The sequence below is a fragment of the Caretta caretta genome, chromosome 1 (genome assembly GCF_965140235.1).
Source record: "Caretta caretta isolate rCarCar2 chromosome 1, rCarCar1.hap1, whole genome shotgun sequence".
Lineage (NCBI taxonomy): Eukaryota > Metazoa > Chordata > Testudines > Cheloniidae > Caretta > Caretta caretta.
In genome coordinates this window covers 245,928,382-245,940,948 of record NC_134206.1, presented here as the reverse complement: position 1 = coordinate 245,940,948, position 12,567 = coordinate 245,928,382, and the positions used below count along the sequence as shown (strand labels likewise).

Below are 12,567 nucleotides of genomic sequence, written 5' to 3'. Positions count from 1 at the left end.
CCTAGTGAACAGATGAATTAGAGACTGTTCTGATCTCAGTCACTGTTTTGTTTTTCCCCTTTTCTGTTTAACCATATTTGATATGCAATATGCTTTGGATTCTGGAAAGAGCTTTTCTCTAAAGACACCAAAAGTACTGAACTGAGATTTGAATTGCTGAGTTGGCCAGGCTATAAAAATTCTGTCACAACTGACTAAAAAAACATTGTAGGTACAGTATCCATGTCAGGTCCACTTCAATAACGAATATACAGATACAATGCATGAACAGGATGGATTAACAGGTTCAGCTAAATACTTAAGTTATAATATAATCTTTGTTCAACAAAACATTACTAATTATTATTTGTATTATCATAGCACCTAGAAGCCCTAGTCATGGACCAGAACCCCTCTGTTTCCAGCGCTGTACAAACATCACAACAAGACAGTCCCTATTCCAAAGAGCTTACAGTTTAAGGGCTTGTCTTCACTGCAACAGTTAGTTTGAGTTAGTGCATTCCGAGTTAGCCTAGCTCAAGTGTGAGCAACCACACTTCAAAACACTGGAGCTACACAGAGTGATTTGGTTAGCAGCATATATTGACTGGATTAACAGTTGAAGAGTTGTCCAAACTTGAGTTGTTGCATCCTCTCTGCATTAGTAGCTCAAGCATCAACATCACTTGAGCTTTACTAGTAAATATTAATTTTATTATTCTTTTGTACACTTCTTCTAGCATTTGCAGTGCTTGCCAAGCCACCCAACAGCAGTTTCATCAGCAGAATGAAGGGCCCTAAGCCTCCCATGAAGTCTAGTTAGTGGACATTCGTTGACAACATGAGCTATTGACTGACGGCAGCGACATTGACAACGTGGGCCATCGTGCAGACCCAAGCGTAGAGGCTGGCTGCGCGTATTCCTTGGCCAGTTTGGAACCTGCTCAACAGAGTCCAAAGCTGACATGGAAGGTCAAATCCCAATTGTCAAATGGTTGGATCACCGACAAGCAAAAATATTTCAAACATCTTTAGCTAACCACTCATTGTGCCATGGGGTAGCTGCTGACAGCTTCCTCTCTGGCAGTTGAGACTATAGTGGATGCCTCGACATAAATTGTGCTTTGGGGTGACTGAAGATGTCCATATACAATGGGAGATCAGGACTGGCACATAGCTTTTCCACCAGTCCACCTGTAGACTCTCCATGATGAACGTGTGGAGGAGCTATGTTGCTCAGAACTGGTAGCCATGAATAGGAGTGGGGCGCAGGACGCCTGTGATGATGCACATGGTCAAGTTCAAATTCAATGTCGACCAATTTACTGTGAGGTGAATGACACCACACAGGGGCACAGTATTCCACTGAGGAACAGCGCCAAAGCCAATGTGCAAAGTGTACACTAAACTGTCATGATTCTTTGGTCAAAGAACAGAATCCTTATCGTGCAGCACTTTGTTTTAGACTGAGCTAGTGTGCGACTAGTCGTTAGGAATGTGCGTACTCTATAGTGCGTACTCTATATACTCTTTACCTTAATCTTGCTAATTTAATCCAGATGGCCAAAAAGGGACCCTTAGCAAAGTAACATAGGATGTCTGTTACTACAAATGAGTGACTTAATGAACAAAGCATGTGACTGATATGGAGTTACGATCAAACTATGTTCAGTGATGGTTAAGCGATTTTATTTATGAAGTAATCACCCACTGACAAATTTTTTAACTTACAAAAAATTGCTTTCTATTACAGTTGCACTTAATAATAATGACTGTGTTAAAAATCCCTGAAGCTTATCAATCATGTAAGCTGTATTGAGAATCATTTTAAGGGTCATTTCTAATGCATAAGTTTGGACATATAGAAATGACACTTAGACTAAGCAATGCTGGCTTTAGCCTAGTTTGCTTAACATGAGGGCAATGTTGCCTTCGTGACCTTGTTATTAAGCAAACCTGCTTACAGTTGTAGCTGTAGGTAATGATGTCCTATACATCACTATAAGCACCACTTCTTTAATTCCTTATTTTGCAGGGTGGATTGATTAAATCAAAGCAATATTTAAATGCCTCAACTGAAATTAATTTTAATCATCTTTTCCATTTGTATTTCAGTTATTTTCTACAGGTACATTCTCACTGGTTGATATAACTATTAAAACATGATGACTTACAACTACATAGAATCTTTACACTAGATTTGGTACATCTTTTTTTTATATCTAGGAGGGTACACCGTAGCTATACACATGTATTTAAACTAGGACTGTCAAGCAATTAAAAAAATTAATCACGATTAATCGCACTGTTAAACAACAGAATACCATTTATTTAAATATTTCTGAATGTTTTCTACATTTTCAAATATATCGATTTCAATTACAACACAGAATACAAAGTGTACAGTGCCATGCAAATGTAAACAAACTGCCTGGCAGCCTGCCAGCGGATTACCCTGACGGGCTACCTGCGGGGCATGTGCCGCAGGTTGCCCACCACTGATTTAGACCATCCCTGACAGATGTTTGTCTAACCTGCTCTTAAAAATCTCCAATGATAGACATTCCACAGCCTCTCCTATACATACTAGTTTAGAATTTAAAAAAAAATTTAAAACCTTTTTTCCCCCAGGGATTGTTACCCAAAAACAGGTTTTGGGAGCCCCTAGAATAGCCTACCTATTGCTCCCTTAATCTGTCCTTCCTAAAGTACAGGTTTCCAGGTTAGTTAAGGAAATACTTGAAGGACAGAGATACAGCCTTCCAATAAATGATAGGCAATATTCCTTCCAAAACAAGGCACCTTTTTATTAATGCAACTAATAATTTCTAATACAGTAATAACCTAAAAACCTAAATAAAATACAAACCCCTTATTCTAAGCTAAAAAGCATTTTAAACCGCAGTAACGTATACAGTTCAAATGGTTTTAAGTGAGTGTGCTCTTTAACAGATGGCCAGTCTGTTACAGATCGCTGACACATATACATCTTTATTAACCTACACACACACTATAATATTTTATGCTATATTACGCTACACTAATAATTATCACAAGCAAGCTTACTATCCGTTGATTTCTGCTGCAGCCACTTGGTTGCCGTCAGCTTCAGGAAGCTATCAGCTTGACTCTGCTCCATCCCAATCGCTTCAACTCCTCTGGGAGCTCCTGTCCTCTCCATCCCAATCTTCTCCCTACTGCTCTTGCTGCTCCTGAGTGTCTACTTTTATACTGTCCTGTCAGCTATCAGTTCCTTACTGCACATGGTCACTGACAGTTGTTTACTTCAAAGTTATGACCTGCTGAACTTTCACTCACTTGGCTTTCTGCCAATGCATTCTGGCTTTCTGCCAATTTTATGCTGTTTACCTAGTTTGAAGTTCAAGTAATCAATTGTCAAGTTCAGAAAATATCTTGTGACCTGTGGTGACCCATCTTTTTTTTTTTTAAACTACTTTAACCTACCTTCTGCCCTTGACCTATTTTCAGTGACCATGTGACTCGCAGCATCCAATGGTATGTGACATGCAACTTCTAACAGAAGAGTGACTTTTGCTTATTCCAAATGGAAGCTAGGGACACAAAATGGAGTCTGAGGAATCTCTCCAATATCAGAATGGCCTTACTGAAGTTTTCTCTCTCATGTTTTAACCTTATTTAACTTACCTAATCAATAAGCTAATGACAGCAGTAACTATTTAATCATTACTTATACTCCTGGGGGAATTCTGCACCAAAAAATTAAAAATCTGGAACAGGTTTCGGGGGGGAGGGAGAGACACTTTTAGGGAGCTTCCCCCATGCAGACCCTGGCTGACCCCTAGCCTCTCCCAATCAGTCAGGCACGTGTCCTTCCACCCCCACTCAAGACACCCACTCCCCCAACCCCATGTGGCCCTGCACCCCCTTCCTCTTTCCCCATGTGTCTCTCTGCCCCCACTTAGCCCACTCCCCCATCCCTATGTGGCCCTGCCCCTCTGCTCCTGCACCTCCTTCCCCCCGTGGCCCTGCGCCTCCATTCCCATTCAGTCCCTGCCCCAGTCTGTCCTCCCCCACTAGCCCTTATGAGCCCCTGTGACTCCCCAGCAGCCCCACACTGTCCGTCTCCCCACAGCCCCTGCCTCTTGACCTGGCCCTACAGGTGCTGTGAAGAAGGCTCTGCAGGCTCTCTCTCTTCCCTAGCTGGCTGGCAGCAGCTGCTGTGTTCTATCACCCTCTGGTGGACAAAAGATGGAACTGCAGCAACTTTTCAGCAGAAGCTTTTTCTGTGCAAAAAATTAAAAATATGTGCAGCTCATTAATTATGCGCACGTGCAATGGCGCAGAATTCCCCAAGGAGTATACTGAGACCATCTGTGGCCATAATTATCTCTTAATGACTTGGATATTAATCAAGTCATTACTCAATGGCTTGTTGTTACATTGATTATAGAACACATCTGTTATAATAAATGTTCCCTGCCCATCTGGTCAATTACATTGCCCATTTATGATAACCACCAACTTTTGTTAACTAGTCCTTTCTCCGCCTCTGGACTATGTCAGCAAGGTCAGGATAAGGCGAGTGGATATTACAATACAGTCCTACTAATGATAACAGATGTTAGTCTCGCAGCAGCTCCATTTAAAATAAAGCACTATTTTAGACACACTGTGAAGGAAAAATCTAGTAGGCCTAAACTAATAGGCGTAAAACTTTGGTCAAGCTAACTGTGTATATAAAGCATAAGAAGAGAGTGAGGAAAATTCCACTGAGGGGCAAATTGCAAAAGCACAGCTTAAGAAATGTAACCATAACTGCTAAAAGTTAGAAAAAAAGTTAACCACAAAGGGAACACCTGTCAATAACAGGAAAAGCTTAAAGAAAAGGAGTACTTGTGGCACCATAGAGACTAACCAATTTATTTGAGCATAAGCTTTCGTGAGCTACAGCTCACTTCATCGGATGCAACAAAAAGCTTGTTTTTTGCTAAACTCCAAGTAAGGCAAAGCTACTGTTGAAGCTTGCACTATATGCCAAATAAGGAAAATGCTGTTGAAGGAAGTGGGTTTGGCAAACTGTGGTTTTCAGCAATATAAGCTCCTGTATTTCTGTATTGTTTACGCCAGAGCAGCTCCGGCTGACTCTCCCTGTACGCGCATGCTTGAATAAAGCTGGCCTCAGGCTTGTTCTGAACCAAACACAGCGCGTGGTTAATTTTCCACCACAACACTTCGGCCAACACAGCAAGAATTCTGGAATTTTTGGCCAAAGAATCGTGATCTTAATACATGTAAGCAATCATAAAAGATTAATATTTACTATCACTGGTTTACATAATTGGTAAGCTGAAGACACCTGTTTCAGGGATAAGGTCAGCAGAAACCATTGTGGTCATCTAGTCTGACCTCCTGTATAACGTAGGCCAAGAACGTCCTCAAAACAATTCCTAGGTTATATCTTTTAATAAGAAGATCCAAACTTAATCTAAAAATTGTGAGTCATGGAGAATCCACCACAACCCTTGGTAAAATGTTCCAATGATTAGTTACTCTCACCATTAAAAATTTACCCCTTATTTCAAGTCTAATTTGTCTAGCGTCAACTTCCAGCCATTGAATCATGTTATATCTGCCTCTACTAGACTGAAGATCCCATTATTAAACATTTGTTCCCCCTGTAGATTCATATAGACTGTAATCAAGTCACCCCATAACTTTCTCTTGGTTAAGAAGAATCAACAGCTATTAGCCAAGAGAGTTAGGGATACAACCCCAACCTTGAGGTGGTCCTAGATCTCTGACTGCCAGAAGCCAGGAGGTGAAAAACTGGGGAAGATCATTCCAACTGCCCTGCTCTGCACACTCTCCCTGAAGCTCTGGTACTGGCCACTGACAGAGAGAGGATACTAGGCTAGATCAACCATTGGCCTGACCCAGGTTCTTAGAGTCTATCACTATCAGGCATGCTTCCTAATTCTTTTATTATTCTGAGTGCTCTTCTCTGAACCCTCTTCAATTTATCAATATCCTTCTTGATAAAATAATGTATTGTTCAACCATAAAAGATATCTGTAGCCATATCATTATGACAAAACATCTGTTAGAGTGCTTCCTGATAAACTAAAAGCATCTCTCAAAAGATCATTACTTCATCAATTACAGAAAACAGCTACCCCCTTTCCTCAATCACAAGTAGCCCATTTCTGGCCATCTGGACACACTTCCTAATAGTCACTGGGTCAGAGGACACACAATCCATCACTAACAATATGCTATAGTCAAGCAAAATTCAGCTTATTGATAACACAATAGGGCAGATAAAGTTAAGCTTAAATACAAAGAATTATAAACACAAGGCATGGTGGGACTCTGGCTCACCTACAAGAATCAAAGCGTAGTCATAAGTTACTATGGTGAGGTTATTTTTTTTAAAGTCATCCTGTGGGGCTAGCTAGAGTAAGGAAGCCTGTTATTAGCTCAATGGTCAAAAAAACAAAGGTTGAGAGGGCTGTACAACTTGGATCTTAAGACTCACAATCTTCAGCATTCCAATAGCTTTCTGAGCACAGACCAAGCCTCCTCAGCGTTTATTTGTAGAGAGAACCTTCCATTGGCATGAGAGTGAGTTTATGGAGCAATTTTTAGTGATTCTGTTCTTGTATTTCCTTTTTCCGCTACATGCTTTGGCCTTGGAAATAGCATTAACTATGTTTTCAGTGCACTTCAGAGAATTCCAGTTCATCACATCTGTGATGCTAACAATTTATATCTCTTATGATGAAAGTTCTCTTCTTCTTTAGCTCTACAGATGGGTTTGGTAGTTCAGTCACACCACTCAGCTTCTGGGTGGTCCCTTCTAGCCAAGCCAGAGTTTTATATCCTCACAGTATAACCTTAAATGTGCATTAACGGTTCTAGGCTGAATCATATATGCAAGTCCTGAATGGACACACCATGGTATTGAGGGATATATGGAGATCAGCATGTCACAAAAACTGATGACCGGGGGATTTTTACTTACATCGCCAAAGTTACCATCTTGAATTGAACATGAAAACATCTTTGGAAATTATATTTTCCTTTGTGTTCAAAAGAATTCTAATCTGCACTAGTCTATAATGGTTCTTATGTCAGGGTCACCACCTTTGTATCTGAGCACAGTCTGACCAGAACAGGAATCTGAAGGATCTGCCCCCTCCCAGGTGAGTGCCCTGGGCTATGGCAGGTCTCTCTAGTCTCTCTGGTTGAAGCTGTTCAAATGTATAAACAGTTGAAGGAGTGTTAGAAGAGTAAAACTAAAGTGATATCTCCAAGACAAAACATGGAACTCAAGTTTTAGAAATAGTGGATATCTCAACACCATCTATTCTAAAGATACTATGCACACTAAATAGAAAACTTTTAATTGTGTATGTGAAATTATCAAACAAAACGGTTAGTGAATTGAATTACTTTGTAGTCATGCTAACCTTTATTGTGGAATCCAACTAGTAGTTCAGTTGTCCTAACCTGTTCTTTTTATATGCAGAATAGGTCAAAAGCAAGATGCAAGTTGTGTTGCTGTTTGCCAAATATAAACTGGGTGCTAGGCAGTTAATGCAGATGTCTCTGTGGGCTACTGACATATAAATGCTGTGCACAAAACCACTGAATCATTCCATTTACACTATCTGAACTAGTACCATCCAAATAGATATGCATTAAGTTCTGTGTAAACTCCGAACAGGTTTGAATAACAGGAACACCGAAGTGTCATTATTTCCTTAGTATACATGGACAATAAACTGTGCGTGTGTATTTTGAGTTACAATTGATCACTGCGTTTCCCTACACATACCCCCCTGAAAACCGTAATGAATAACTGCGGAGCATCGCGCACCCAGGAGGCTAACCCCTGGGAAATTTATATCCTTTGTGCGATCCCAGGGGGGCCCGTTTGAGTAACAGCAACGCAACACCGGCTGGAGCAGGCATTAACCTGGCGACACGCCTGGGCCCCGGGCTCTTTCCCTCGGCACCGGCGACAAGGAAAGCCGGGAGGCGCCGCTCCCTTCCGAGGAGCGGAGACAAAGCCCCCACCCCAGCCGCTGAGAACCCACCCCTGTTCGGATCGGCGCCTCACAGGAAGCCACGAGGCCGGCGGCAAACACTCCCGGCTGCGAAGCGTTGGGCGGAGGCAGCTCCCCGCCCCCGGCTCCCTGGGGCCGCTCACCCTTCCCCCCACTAGGGGGGCCCCTGGAGCCGCAGACAGCGGCGGAGGCTGATGACCCCCCGCTCCCTCCCCTCTCGGAGGAGCAGCGACGCCGATACGCCCCCCCCTCGGTTCAGCGAGCCGGGGCGGGGGCGGGGGGGGAAGGTTCCTCTTGCCCAAGTGCCCCGGAGCCCGGCCGCCGCCACCTCTCCCGCGCGCTCCCCAGCCGGCCGCGCAGGTACCTGAGCATGTAGCGGGCTCGGAGAGGCGGGCGCGCGGGACGGACGGTCCCCGTGAAGCGCAGCCGGCGGCGGGAGCTGGAAGGAGGCGCGGCCAATGGAGTTGTTGGGCCGGAGGGGGGGGGGGGCGCGGGAACCGTTCTTGGTCCCCAGAAAGCGCGAGACGCTGCCCGAGCGCCGCGTTCCAACCGGGTCCCGGACTGACCCGCAAACTGCCCGGCCCCGCCCCGTCCGCCTGGACCCGCCCCCAGGAGCGCGAGACGCTGCCTCGGCTCTGCTCGCGCGCTGCCCGGGCGCCGCCTTCCAACCAGGTCCCGGACTCACCCGCAAACTGCCCGGCCCCGCCCCGTCCGCCTGGACCCGCCCCCAGGAGCGCGAGGCGCTGCCTCGGCGCTGCCCGGGCGCCGCCTTCCAACCGGGTCCCGGACTGACTCGCAAGCTGCCCGGCCCCGCCCCGTGTGCCTGGACCCGCCCCCAGGAGCGCTCGCCCCAGAGGAGCCGGCGGCGGCAGGAAAACTGTGTCTCGCGCGGTCCTAGCGTCCTCCGTATTCCAACCGCCCTCACCCGCACCTTGCGAGCAGAGCCCAGCGCCAGGCACCCGCGCGCTGCTTCCCCCAAGCCGAGCGAGGTGGGGAGGGGCTGCCGTCTGGCCCCAAGGCTGCTCTGCAGCCGCCCCGAGTCCCGCAGCCGCGGTGGGGGGGGAGCTGCTGAGCCAAAGTTTATGGCGGGGGAGCGGGTTGGGTTGCAAGCAGTGAAGAGGCTTTTGCAAGGAATTGGAAATTGTTCAGCAAAGAGGGGCCCCCGCTGATGCAACTGGGCCAGTTGATCACTGAAAACAAAAATGTGAAATAAAAATATTGGGGTGGGGGCATTTCTCTTTCTTTCCCCTCCCTCTTTCCCTCCTCCCCCATTGGAATAAGCCCAGCAAACACTAGGGGTCGGTTTGGTGAAAATTCATAAATTTGCAAATAAAACAAAACCCCTGTTATTGTCGTTATTGATTGACTGATTGATTGCAGAAAACAAATAACAAGGGGAAGGGACCTCAGCTACACACTGGGCTGCAAAAGCACTTAGTCCAGAATCAGAGTGGTCTGGCCATGCTGAGAGTTACACCAGTGTTGATGACAATGGAACCAGAGTGCCATAATGCTTTGACCTAGGCCAAAGGAGAAGGAGGAAAATACTGTCTGAAAAAGCAATGTTGCAATGACAATTTCCATATAAGGAATGAAATTATGCTAAAAGACTACAAAATCAGTTCTCACTAGCAGATGCATAAAAAGTTACTTTGCTTTATTTCTGTAACTACAAACATAATTGAATACGGTGTTTGTGTAACTACTATAAGACAGTAGCTAGTACTAAATAAGTGAAATATATGTAAAGTGCTTTGTATGTATGCTAAATTGTATCACTTTGGAGTGCATTGAAGATGAATACTTTTAATTTCCCTACATGCAGAAAGCTTAGCAGAACCTGTCAAACTATTGTGCCAGCTGCAGAGCCATACCAGGAAAGACAGGAGAAGATGAATGATTTTGTTGATCCTTAACCAACACTCCTTCTGTACTAAGCTACGGCTAGTGTAGGATATCTTTACATTTGCTGACTTCTGGAAAATTATGTTCAAAACAAGATAAGAACCTGGTAAGAACTGTTGTGGAAATCTTGGGTAATGCATGGAGAGTTCCATCAGTCATAAACAAGTATCCTATATAGATAGGCTTGCATTCTTTTGAAACAGCCCTAGGGTATTATTATTACCTACAGTGGGTTATTCGACACTCAGACCCTAACACAGTGTAACTATTATTACGAATTATTCCAGTTAGGACACGTACAGTTCATTTCTAGGCTGAGGCAACCAAATAAAGACAAACTGCAGAGTATCTCAAAGTTTGTAGGTTTATTACGCTCGAGCGTGGTACCGCTCCGTTAAGCGGAATGGGACCCCGATTACAGGTTACACACAGATTATATACTGTTGGCAAAACATCCTGCCTGTGTGCCTCGGGGGACCTAAACCAATAAACAGGCCTTCTTCTTATCTATTACCAATCCCCTGCAGCCACCTTCCCCATGCAAAAAAGCTGAAGTGGTAACTATTTCAGGCATGTCGGCTGGTTCCTGTCTCCTTTGTTTCCCTTATCTTGAAACTGTCCAGCTCTCCACCTTGAAGGATCCTTCTTTCCTTGGTACGTGATGTGCTCGCTTCTAGTTAATGGCCGAGAGGAAACCCAAAATGGAGTCACATATGCTAACTAGGTCGATTTCCCCTTACAGTCCCTCCTTTTCTTATGTACGTCAGTAAACTATATCGGGGCAGAATAACCTCAATGCAAGATTAAAATTTGCCGGCAGCACATACTACAGCATTGTAGGCATACAAAGAATAATACAAAAACAGAAACAGCTATAAGAATGAGGTACAAAATATGCCTTCCCCAAGGCCCCAAGTCTGGCAGCTAAGAGGTGAGCCAGCTCCAGGCCTCATGGAATCCGGTACTGGTGTCATCAAGGGTGACACAGTGAAGCGAGGTGGCCTGCTGCATAAGGGTGTGGATATCGGTTTCCACCCTGTGGTGTTGATTCACAAAGACACAACAGCTTGAGATAACAAGAGCACAAATGCCGCCCTGGTTTGCAAGGAGATAGTCCAAGGGTAAGCGGTTCTGCAGTGTGGTCTGAGATAACTGAGTCACCTCAATTTGAAGGGTAGACAAGGCGTCTGCGGTGGCATTTGCCATTAATTCTAAGGCTGCAGAAATATTAACTATAGCCTTTTCCAATTCACTCACCCCCTCCCAGGGCAAAAACCAACGAACAAAGGAGTGAAGGCCTGTAGGCCGTTCAGAGAGAGGGTTTAATGGGACATTTTGTCGGTTCCTCCATACCAGGTTCCGAATTTCCCCCTGGGCCAGGGTCTGGTGTACGGCAACAGCGGGTACTATGGCTCCTAAGGTGCATGTACCCCACCAACCTGCCGGGAGGACCTTATAAGCCATGTGGTTGCACAACCAGAACCAGCCTGATCCCTCAGGGACCAGCCACAGCGCCCTGGAATACTTGGGGGGACTTGCCATACCAGAGCTAATGCGGGTGGTATCATTGCACCCTACAAAGTTACCCACAAAAACTGTATTTTCGAAATTCTTACATCGTGACACACATAAAGCATAACTACCCTGGGCCACCATATCAATAGACCAAGTTTGGATTGTAACATTCCAGTTAAATGGAGTGTCTGTCCATAATCCGGCCTGGAGCGTTCGGTTGAGAGGGATAGACACCCCTCCCAGCGGGATTCCCTGACCTATGTATGTGGGGGTATGAATACAGACCCAACACTGCGTTCGGTTAACCCCCTGTGCTATAGCATGGGTTAAATCCAGGAAGCTGTTGTCTTCCCATCTGTGTACCAAACTCGAGAATAGAGAGGGAATTCCACAGGCCACCCATACCAGTATTTGCATCTTCCCGTGTACCACGCAAAAAACAGGACAACAAATATAAGTCCAAGTAACAAGAAAACAAGAAGTTCTGATGGAGTCTCGAGATCCCAATAGTTGGGGAGTTCAGCCCAGGGACTGCCAGTGGTGTTCATTTGCGGGGTGGCTCATCAGACAGCTCGTCGGGCCCAGGCGGGGGTCCCTGCGCCAACTTAGCGTAGCTTGATGGATCCAGGAACTTCAACCTGCAACTTTTAAAGCAGAATAAGTACATAACAGAACCTGGTATGGCCCCTCCCATCAGGGTTCCAAGGGGTCTGTATGGGGGAATTTTTTTACCACCACCCAATCCCCTGGTTTGAAGGGATGACCTGTAACCCCAATGGTGCGGTTTGAAACAATTGAGCCACAAACTGGTTGTTACTGAGCTCTATTTGTAATCTGGCTACATACCTGGCCAAGGTCTCATCTCCATCCAAAAGGCTAGTGTGAGCGGGAACATAGGTTCCCGGAACCAAAGCCGGCCTCCCAAACAATACCTTGAATGGGGACAAGCCCAGGGGCATGCGTGGGGCCCGCCTTACGTGCCACAGGACTATGGGCAAAACCTCTGGCCACTTCAGTCCAGTCTCTTTGCAAAACTTTGCTACCATCGTCTTCAGGGTTCGATTCATGCGCTCCACCTGCCCTGCCGACTGGGGGTGGTAAGAGGTGTGGAGTTGTC

At 45.4% G+C, this 12,567-nt stretch overlaps 1 protein-coding gene across 3 annotated transcripts in view; it reads right to left on the bottom strand.

Annotated features, from left to right (window-relative positions):
• Positions 1–8,661, bottom strand: part of RESF1 (retroelement silencing factor 1) — a 62,742-nt gene extending 54,081 nt beyond the window's left edge. For 2 of the 3 annotated variants that reach the window (XM_048829659.2, XM_075122688.1), the window contains exon 1: positions 8,395–8,661. The gene's annotated coding sequence lies outside the window, so the exon portion shown is untranslated. Of the gene's footprint in view, positions 1–3,045; positions 3,684–8,394 lie in introns of those variants that run through there. The other variant, XM_048829666.2, reaches the window with a different exon arrangement.
• Positions 8,662–12,567: the final 3,906 nt, after the last annotated feature.